Source organism: Rhamphochromis longiceps, linkage group LG14, assembly GCF_057381845.1.
Source record: "Rhamphochromis longiceps isolate RC_006_pf linkage group LG14, R_longiceps_female_GT1.1, whole genome shotgun sequence".
Lineage (NCBI taxonomy): Eukaryota > Metazoa > Chordata > Actinopteri > Cichliformes > Cichlidae > Rhamphochromis > Rhamphochromis longiceps.
The window spans coordinates 2,358,635-2,370,409 of record NC_140570.1 but is presented as its reverse complement, the minus strand read 5'-3'; positions in this window follow the sequence as shown (position 1 = coordinate 2,370,409).

Sequence of the window (11,775 nt, the reverse complement as noted above, 5' to 3'; positions counted from 1 at the left end):
TCCCGGACTGCAGTGACACAATCTTTCCCTAACACACCATATCACCTTACACATCAAGACTTTATTGACAGTGTTAGCAAAGCACCAGTGAAGCCACTTTTCCTCCTCAAGAACACATTAATTGGAAAGTGTTACAATGCCTCGCCATCTGCAGGTCCTCACAGCAACAGTAAAGTTGATGAGCAATTTTTTCAGCCACACTAAGCACACAGTTACAAACTAAGCTGTAATTCATGCAGGGCATTCTACCAGGCATACATTCAAGTTTCTGAAGAGCAAGCAGAACAATTATAAGAAGAAACAAAAGAGCAAAGTGCATCTGATTTGTGGCACAACTGCAGGAAAATCAGACTTACAGCAAGCTCTGCTAAAAAAGTTCCAGTACGTGCCACCACAAAAAATGACAAATTTTTATCTGAGCACATGTACCCTTCCTTTCGTGGGAATTATGAAACAAACTATGGTAAAGAAAATGAAGTTAAAGCTTGTCATCAGCTGAAAGAACAGGGTATGAACATCCTTCACATGGGTAGTGTTATCAGCATCCAGGAGCCATGGCTCTCTGCGAGTCCTGACGGGGTCATTGACTCAGATGTGCTTCTAGAAATAAAATGTCCTGTGCAGACTTATCCTTCACTCACGGAGCAGCTTACCCAGAAATGCAGCGATATCAAACTGGTAGATGGAGAACTGCAGCTGCAGAAAACTGGCAGCAGAGGCTATTACATGCAAGTGCAACTTACAATGTTTTGCACAGGGCTCAAGACTGCCACACTTGTGATCTGGACACCTACTGAGCATGTTTCATTTACAGTGCAATATGATGAAGCATTTGTAAAGGAACAAGTAAAACGCTTGAGAGGGTTTTACTTCTCATATTTCTTACCTCGACTTGTAGAGGAGTATGCAGCAGGACGGTTTCAGTTAAATGAGAGATACTTGAAGATAATGGGCAAGCTTTAATACATGTTACAACTATAAATGGGACAGTCAGACACCAACATGTCTGCAGAGTTTGGTCTCTGTCTTGTGAATGAAAGGAGACATTCAATATGAAATCTGTTAAATATTTCAATACAACTAAAATGTACGTAGTTGTAACATATGGTGGGAAATGAATGACAAACTGACAACATTAAATGTTGTGAATAGTTCTGTATTTCTGTAATCTTCCAACACAAAAAAATGTCAAGAATGCACAACTAATTATTGTAGATTTGAGAAAAACATTTTTTTTTCATTTAAGAAATTTATCACATTGTGGTTGAATAAAAAAGTAATAATTGTTCAATTGATTGATTGCAATTGTTTTATATATACACATACATACATACATACGCACACACACACTGTATCACATAACCTTTCATCTAGAACACAAGATAAAAAAGTGAGACCTGGAATTATTTACTCTCTACATATATGTACATCAAATTTTAAAATAATTACATTACACTACGCAACTTTATGTCCTGAGTAACCATCTTAATATCCCCGAGTCCACAATTGTTCATAACATACACAATTATTGTGTATCACGAATGAGATCCTCTCTTAAGTTCACTAGAGCAGCACATATTCTCAGTATCTTGTCTACTTTAGGAGCCATGCTTATAGGAACAATTTGTGAAAGTATTTTGTAGACTTTCAAGCGTCTGATTGCTCTTTCAACATGGATTCTTACATTTGCAATCCGACGTGTGTATGTTACCTGTTCCTCAGTTAGCGGTCTACGTTTTTTTGTGAAAGCGGGTATTACTAATCTAACTTTTCTCTCAAAGAGTAAGTCTTTAATTGTAAAACCTCTATCTGCCATGACTTCATCACCAGGTTTTAGGTATGTTAATATTCCAGAGTCCATTGTGATAAATTTGTCACTACATCGGCCGCCATATGCCGCAGACACAAACATGATTAGTCCACATGGTGCAACAGCAACCAAATATTTGACTGTGTTGTGTGAATAATAATGGCTGTATGATTCCCCTCATGAGCCCAGATTTCTGGGTTTCTGTAAAAGGGTCTCACTGCAGTCTATAATGCATGTACTATTTGGAAAGTTCTTCTTGAAGGCTTCAGGCATAGTTGCTTGAATAGTTTCTTTTGGCAGCCATGGAATTAATGGTCGGAGAACTTCCTCCAGCTTGTCTAACCAGTGTGAGATGATCTTGCTGGCCATGCTTTGTGATATATGAAACTGGCGGCTTAGGTCACCTATTACACGGTTACTCTTTAATTTCATAAGTGTCATGAGGACTTGATCTCGGACAGGCATGGTAAATTCATTGTTGTCATATCCTTCCAGTGTCGACACAAGTGTATTAAATGTTTCTAAGGCTATCCCAGTGTACAGCAAAGCGTCTGCATCATTTTGAAGAATGAAATATGCAACTTCATCACACTGAGTCATCTTATCCTGCACATCTTTTCTGCGAGACCTGTTGCAGTATTGATGGTCTTGTTGCGAAGGATCCTCCCACTGTGTGTGGACTGAGTGCAGATGTGGCTCAGGGGGTTGTGTGGAGATGCTGGCCTGGTCTAATTCCACTGAACGTAACACTGTGGAGTCTGAATAAGACAAAAATATGATGTACAGTCAAACTGTTAGCATAAGAGAAACTGTAAAGTGTCACTTAGCTTATTATATTTTTGAGTGAAATTTCTCATTCTACATTTTTTCACACAAATGCAAAATCATAAATGTCAACATAAAATGTTCCTAAGTCCCCTAAAAATTTGTCACAATTTTATTCAATTAATGTGATTAGATTTTATTTTACATTCTAAAAAAAGTCACAACTGTTGGTATTTTGCAAAGGTTGCCTTTAACGTTTTTACTTGAGTTTTCTCGACTTGAAAAAACATGTTCTTTATAAACACAAACCTAAGACTTTTACAGCCCTTGGAGCTAATCTTTTGGCATTATTATTATTATTATAAACTTTCGTTAAAATTTAGACTTTGCTGCTAATAACCAGCTAGTGCTGATACTAACGCCATTCACCATAGGCTATTATTTAGTAAAAGCAAAGAATTGCGTGTTTAAAATGCGAAACGGTGGCAAACCACATTTACACTTTCACTTACCGGGTACAGATTCTGTGTTTTTGTTCGTATTACTGGAAGCTGTCACACTCAAAGTGGTCCGAGTGAGCCTTCTTCTTTTCTTCGGTGGGGGTCGGTCATAGCCCAGATAAAGCTCCGGGTCGGGGTGTAGCTCTGTGGGCTTTTTATCGATAAAATGAAAGGAGCAAACATAAACTCTCTTTGGAGGGTGTTTGAGTCTTAAAGCTGCCAGCCACGCCAGTTTCCGATCCTCCTTGTGCGGCACCGCGGTAAAGTGAGCCGTCATTTGTGAGCCGCGGTCAAGCCAGCCGCCTCCTATCCGCCGCATGAATTCCCTTGCGCTTTTACACCAGTCTTTACGGTAGCGTCTTTTCGCTTTATATCCTGATTGAAAGCCTAGACTCGCGCGTGAACAGTCACACGCACGCGCGCACACAAATTACAATGGAACAGCCCAATACAGCCATCGTGACAGTCTGGTTGCATATTCAAAAATTCATTAAAAATCATTCTTAAAAGTTGATGCCAAGCTTTCAACACAATCCTCTTCTCGGACACCTACTTTACCTCTGGGCCAGTTTTTACCCAGATTTACTGTAATATTACTCAGAAATCACAGTAAACTCATATTCAGTGCAATACAGTCAATACACTACAATTATGTTTATTTCAAAAATTCATTAAAAGTCATCCTGAATAGTTGAGGTCCAACTTTCAACACATCCCTCCTCTGGGACACCTGCTGTACCTGTGTGCCAATTTTCATCCAGATTTACTGTAGAATTCCTCAGAAATTAAAGGGTACTTTATTCAATTCAATACAGTCAATACAATAGAATTATGTCAATTTTCAGAAATTCATTAAAAATCATCCTGAGTACTTGATGTCCAACTTTCAACACATCCCCCCTCTAGGACACCTACTGTACCTGTGTGCCAAGTTTCACCAAGATTTACTGTAGAATTCCTCAGAAATTAATGGAAACATTTATTCAATCTAATACAGTCAGTACAATAGAATTATGTCAATTTTCAAAAATTCATGAAAAATCATCCTGAGTAGTTGATGTCCAACTTTCAACACATCCCTTCTCTGGGACACCTACTGTACCTGTGTGCCAAGTTTCATCCAGATTTACTGTAGAATTCCTCAGAAATTAAAGGAAACTTATATTCAATTCAATACAGTCAATACAATAGAATTATGTCAATTTTCAAAAATTCATTAAAAATCATCCTGAGTAGTTGATGTCCAACTTTCAACACATCCCCCCTCTAGGACACCTACTGTACCTGTGTGCCAAGTTTCATCCAGATTTACTGTAGAATTCCTCAGAAATTAAAGGGTACTTGTATCCAATGCAGTCGGCCAATACAGTAGAATTATGTCAATTTTCAAAAATTCATTAAAAATCATCCTGAGTAGTTGATGTACAACTTTCAACACATCCCCCCTCTGGGACACCTACTGTACCTGTGTGCCAAGTTTCATCCAGATTTACTGTAGAATTCCTCAGAAATTAATGGAAACATTTATTCAATCTAATACAGTCAGTACAATAGAATTATGTCAATTTTCAAAAATTCATTAAAAATCATCCTGATTAGTTGATGTCCAACTTTCAACACATCCCTTCTCTGGGACACCTACTGTACCTGTGTGCCAAGTTTCATCCAGATTCACTGTAAAATTCCTCAGAAATTAAAGGACATTTATATGCAATTCAATACAGCCAATACACTACAATTATGGAAATTTCAAAAATTCATTAAAAATCATCCATAATAGTTGAGGTCCAACTTTCAACACTTTCTTACTCTGGGCGTCCTACCGTACCTCTGGGCCAAGTTACATCTCAATTCACTGTAATCTTTATCAAAAATTGAAAGAACAATTATATGTCAATGCTGGATGTGTGTCCTTTCAAAGTGACACTAAATAACAGAACTCAGGCACATCAGGGAATAATCCAAAAGGCGGATTTATTAAACAAAAATAACATACAAAATATCTCTAACCCATACTACATAACCTAAAAAGAAACAAAGGGACACTTAGAAGCACAAGGAAACAATACTGAAAGGGCAAGAGACACAGTCCAAACACAATCCACAACTAAAATGCCAAAAGAACAAGTCATCCCACATAGCAGACGGGTCTTGCCTGGATCTGGTGTCAAGCCGGCACTGCTGGCTGACTTCTGGCATGGTAAGATGGCACTGTTTATGTGATGGCATGCCACATTTGGCCTGATTGGGTGAATGTGACATGTTGTATAGAGCACTTTGAGTAATATGGGTGAGTAAAAAAGTGCTGTATAAGAATCAGTCCATTCACTGTCTGAACAGAGTTTCGTCATGTTACTTTTGCACTATTATGTTCCAGCACATGTTGTTATTACATGGCTTACATGGCTAAGGTACACATTAGGCTGACATCTGGGGCCAGAGCTGAAACTGTTCTGGGCCAGCACAGGGCCAGCAGTGTGTCTGCAACTGGCCTTGTGCTGGCTCATGTGTGGGCCACCTCTGGTAAACCAGATCTGGGCCACCATAGGGCCGTCATTCTTTGCGGTACGCAGGCCATGTGTAATTACATTGTGTGGGACAGATCCAGGCCATACCAATTTTGCTATGTGGGAGGAATTATGTAAAAATAGAAACATCATAAAAATGAAAATGAACATAAAGTAAAATGTACTGAAAAGAACATCAGTATGGCCATCATTATTTGCTTGGAAAGTCTAAAGTTCCATGGCTTTGAACAGCCAGAGAACGCAATGCCCAGCTTAGAATGACTAAAAGTAACTTCTTTTAACATTCTGTCATTCTGCTTCTATATCAAACATCCACTAAAAATAGTCATTTGAAAAAAAATATTCGCCACTTTTCATCAGTTTGGGTTCCTCTGTTTATAGCAATCTTTAGAAAAGAACCCAATACCTTTGTCACTATACAGTTGTACAGTGAGATACAGAGCATCTCCTACTCATTGCAAACATGCTGGGAGGGTGGCTCTATCCGCCTTAGTGCAGCTGCTGTACCATACTGTGATGCAGTAAGTTAGTAGGCTCTCAATGGGCGAGTGGTGGAAGGGTGAGCTGTAGTCCACAAAGAGCATTCTGGCGTAGCTCTGCCGCTGTTCTAGGTGACTCAGCACCGAGTGGAGGGTGATGGCATCTTCTGTGGATCTGTTTGCACGGTATGCAAACTGGTGGGGGTCGAATTCTGGGGGGAGGTAATCCTTGGTGTGCTGAAGGACTAGTCTCTCAAAGCATTTCATGATTACCGGTGTGAGGGCCACAGGGCAATAATAGTTCAGGCTGGTGATGGGAGACTTCTTTGGTACTGGGATGATTGTGGCTGATTTTAGACAGGATGGGATGGCTGCTTCATCCAGTGAGAGGTTGAAGATTCTGGTGGAGATGAGGGGGAGCTGGTGGGCACATGGTCTTAGCACTTTACCACGTATTCCGTCTGGACGCCTTCCTGGGGTTCACTGCTAGGAACACTCATCTGACATCGTGCTCCGTTACAGTGAATGGAGCGGTGCAGGAACCAGGTGAGGATGAGGATGGGAGCAGGGCTGAGGCAGATGAATGCTGCTGTTGTTGTGTTTCAAAGCGGGCAAAGAAGCTGTTTATGTCCTCTGCTAGCTGCACACTCAGGTTTTCTGTTTTCACAGTTCTGCCTCTGTGGTTTATGATGTCTATTATTCCATGCCATGTGTTGTTGCTGGACAGGTGGGACCCCTTTTCAGGTCAGCTCGAGCAGACCTGTACAGAGCTCTGTCAACAGACCTACAGGGAGTGCAGAATTATTAGGCAAGTTGTATTTTTGAGGAATAATTTTATTATTGAACAACAACCATGTTCTCAATGAACCCAAAAAACTCATTAATATCAAAGCTGAATGTTTTTGGAAGTAGTTTTTAGTTTGTTTTTAGTTTTAGTTATTTTAGGGGGATATCTGTGTGTGCAGGTGACTATTACTGTGCATAATTATTAGGCAACTTAACAAAAAACAAATATATACCCATTTCAATTATTTGTTTTTACCAGTGAAACCAATATAACATCTCCACATTCACAAATATACATCTCAGAATCAGAATCAGAATCAGAATCAGAATCGTGTTTATTGGCCAAGTATATGTGCAGACACATACAGGGAATTTGGTTCCAGTAGATGGTGGCTCTCAAGCACAGCAATGTAAATCTCACACACACACACACACACACACACACACACACACACACACACACACACACACACACACACACACACACACACACACACACACACACACACACACACACACACGTGTCTATATATACACATTACACATACATACACAAAGCTGTGTAAACCAACTATAAATAACGAATCTAAACTTATATACATAAAATACAGCAATGAATGAGGTGGAATGAATACTACAAAATGTACATAAGGTGCAGTTGCAGTCTGGCAGTGGGAGCAGTGTGACAGGTCAACTGTTAAGAAGGGAGATGGCGAGGGGAAAGAAACTGTTCCTGTGTCGGGTGGTCCTCGTCTGCAGGCTTCTGTACCGTCTGCCAGAGGGCAGCAGATCAAAAAGTCTGTGTGCAGGGTGTGAGGGGTCTGCGATGATTTTCCCTGCCCGTTTCCTGGTTCTTGAGAGGTACAGATCCTGGATGGAGGGCAGGGGGCGCTGATGATCCTTTCTGCTGCCCGTACAGTCCGCTGCAGTCTGCTCCTGTCCTGTTTAGTGGCTGCTCCATACCAGACTGTGATGGAGGAGCACAGGACAGACTCAATGACCGCAGTGTAGAACTGGATCAGCAGCTCCTGTGGAAGACTGTACTTCCCCAGTTGTCTCAGGAAGTACATCCTCTGCTGGGTCTTTTTGAGGATGGAGTTGATGTTGGTCTCCCACTTCAGGTCCTGGGAGATGGTTGTACCCAGGAACTTGAAGGTCTTCACAGTTGACACAGGGCTGTCTGATATGGTGAGGGGGAGCAGAGTTGAGGGATGTCTCCTGAAGTCCACTGTCATCTCTACAGTTTTAAGAGTGTTCAGCTCCAGATTGTGCTGACTGCACCAGAGTGCCAGCCGCTCAACTTCCTGCCGGTATGCAGACTCATCACCATCTTGAATGAGGCCAATGACAGTGGTGTCATCTGCAAACTTTAGGAGTTTGACAGCAGAGTTATTGGAGGTGCAGTCGTTAGTGTAGAGGGAGAACAGTAGTGGTGAGAGGACACATCCTTGAGGGGCACCAATACTGAGGGACCGAGTTTCAGAGGTGATCTCCCCCAGCCTCACTTGTTGCTTTCTGTCTGTCAGGAAGCTGGTGATCCACTGACAGGTAGCTGGTGACACGCTGAGCTGGGAGAGTTTGGAGGAAAGAAGTTCAGGCACAATGGTGTTAAAAGCCGAACTAAAGTCCACAAACAGGACCCTGGCATAAGTTCCCGGGCGGTCAAGGTGTTGCAGGATGTAATGCAGCCCCATGTTCACTGCATCATCCACCGACCTGTTTGCCCGGTAGGCAAACTGCAGAGGGTCCAGCTGGTGGCCTGTAATGTCTTTCAGATGGGCTAACACCAGTCGTTCGAAGGATTTCATGACCACAGACGTCAAGGCGACAGGTCTGTAGTCATCCAGTCCTGTGATGGTGGGTTTCTTGGGAACAGGGATGATGGTGGAGCGTTTGAAGCAGGAGGGAACTTCACACAGCTCCAGGGATCTGTTGAAGATGCGAGTAAAGATGGGAGCCAGCTGTTCAGCACAGGTTTTGAGGCAGGAGGGTGAGACGCCATCTGGTCCGGGGGCTTTCCTGGGCTTCTGTTTCTGGAATAGTCGGCTCACATCCTGAGTGTGTATTCTTAGTTTCAGGGAGGAGGAAAGGGGGGTGAGAGGTGTGGTGGAGGTCGTTGAGTCTGGGTTGGAGAGGGTGGGGGTGGTCGTTGAGTCTTGATTGGGGAGGGGCAGGGTGAAGGGGGGAGAGGTGGAAGGTGTGTTGGGGGTCAATGTCTGAAGCAATGTCCCTGGGGAGGGGAGGGTGGGGCGTGGGAGTCTGTCCGTCTCAAACCTGCAGTAGAAAGTGTTTAACTCGTTGGCCAGGTCTTTGTTTGCTTCAATAGTGGGTGGGGGGCGTCTTTAGCTGGTGATTTCCTGCAGGCCCCTCCACACTGACGCAGGGTCGTTGGCTGAGAGCCGTTCTTCCAGCTTCTGGGAGTAGATCCTTTTAGCTGCTTTGATCTCCTTGGTCAGTGTGTTCCTGGCTTGCTTGTACAGGACCCTGTCACCACTTCTGTAGGCGTCCTCCTTGGCCTTACGAAGATGTTGGAGTTTAGGAGTGAACCATGGTTTATTGTTGTTGTATGTGCAAAAGGTCTTTGTTGGCACACACACGTCTTCACAGAAACTGATGTATGATGTCACAGTGTCCGTGAGCTCATCTAGGTTCTTAGATGCAGCTTCAAAAACAGTCCAATCAGTGGAGTCAAAACAGTCCTGCAGTTGCTGCTTTGCTGCGTTAGTCCACTTCTTCACAGTTTTGACTACAGGCTTGGCACGTTTGAGTTTTTGCCTATAAACTGGAATAAGATGGACCATGCAGTGATCAGAATGTCCCAAAGCTGCCCGGGGCACAGAGCGATAGGCATCTTTTAGAGTGGTGTAGCAGTGATCCAGTATGATGTTGTCCCTGGTGGGGCAGTCTATATGCTGTCTGTATTTAGGGAGTTCGTAGTTTAGGTTTGCTCTGTTAAAATCCCCAAGAATAATTGTAAAGGAATCCGGGAATTTCCTCTCCAGGGTAGTAATCTGGTCAGCCAGCTCGCACAGTGCGTTGTTCGCGTTGGCCTGTGGAGGGATGTAAACTCTGACCAGCATGAAGGAAGAAAACTCCCGCGGTGAATAAAAAGGTTTACAGTTGATGAGAAAACTTTCCAAGTGTGGGCTGCAGTGTTTCTGTAACACTGTGACATCAGTACACCAACCTTCATTAATGTAGAAGCAGACTCCACCACCCTTTGTTTTCCCTGAGAGCTCTGTTTCGCGGTCCGCCCGGTGAAGTTGGAAGCCCGGCAGATTTAAGACAGCGTCTGGGACTCGCTCACTGAGCCAGGTTTCAGTGAAGCAGAGGGCAGCAGAGCGTGCAAAGTCCTTGTTAGTCCGGTTTAAGAGCAGTAATTCGTCGACTTTGTTTGGAAGAGAGCGGAGATTCGCGAGGTGAATGGAGGGGAGTGCCGTGTGGAATCCTCGCCGACATTCAAAAACAAAACAACAACAAATCAGCGACCAATATAGCCACCTTTCTTTGCAAGGACACTCAAAAGCCTGCCATCCATGGATTCTGTCAGTGTTTTGATCTGTTCACCATCAACATTGCGTGCAGCAGCAACCACAGCCTCCCAGACACTGTTCAGAGAGGTGTACTGTTTTCCCTCCTTGTAAATCTCACATTTGATGATGGACCACAGGTTCTCAATGGGGTTCAGATCAGGTGAACAAGGAGGCCATGTCATTAGTTTTTCTTCTTTTATACCCTTTCTTGCCAGCCGCGCTGTGGAGTACTTGGACGCGTGTGATGGAGCATTGTCCTGCATGAAAATCATGTTTGTCTTGAAGGATGCAGACTTCTTCCTGTACCACTGCTTGAAGAAGGTGTCTTCCAGAAACTGGCAGTAGGACTGGGAGTTGAGCTTGACTCCATCCTCAACCCGAAAAGGCCCCACAAGCTCATCTTTAATGATACCAGCCCAAACCAGTACTCCACCTCCACCTTGCTGGCGTCTGAGTCAGACTGGAGCTATCTGCCCTTTACCAATCCAGCCACGGGCCCATCCATCTGGCCCATCAAGACTCACTCTCATTTCATCAGTCCATAAAACCTTACAAAAACCAGTCTTGAGATATTTCTTGGCCCAGTCTTGACATTTCAGCTTGTGTGTCTTGTTCAGTGGTGGTCGTCTTTCAGCCTTTCTTGCACTGAACATAAGTTCCCTGCAATTTCTGAAGAATATTACAGTAAATCTGGCTGAAACTTGGCCCAGACGTACAGCAGGTTTCCCGGAGGAGGGATGTGTTGAAAGTTGGACCTCAACTACTCAGGATGATTTTTAATGAATTTCTGAAATTTCCATAATTGTAGTGTATTGGCTGTATTGAATTGCATATAAATGTCCATTAATTTCTGAGTAATTCTACAGTAAATCTGGATGAAACTTGGCACACAGGTACAGTAGGTGTCCCAGAGAAGGGATGTGTTGAAAGTTGGACATCAACTAATCAGGATGATTTTTAATGAATTTTTGAAAATTGACATAATTCTATTGTACTGACTGTATTAGATTGAATAAATGTTTCCATTAATTTCTGAGGAATTCTACAGTAAATCTGGATGAAACTTGGCACACAGGTACAGTAGGTGTCCCAGAGAAGGGATGTGTTGAAAGTTGTACATCAACTACTCAGGATGATTTTTCATGAATTTTTGAAAATTGACATAATTAAATTGTATTGGCTGACTGCATTGGATACAAGTACCCTTTAATTTCTGAGGAATTCTACAGTAAATCTGGATGAAAATTGGCACACAGGTACAGTAGGTGTCCCAGAGGGGGGATGTGTTGAAAGTTGTACATCAACTACTCAGGATGATTTCTAATGAATTTTTGAAAATTGACATAATTCTACTGTATTGGCCGACTGCATTGG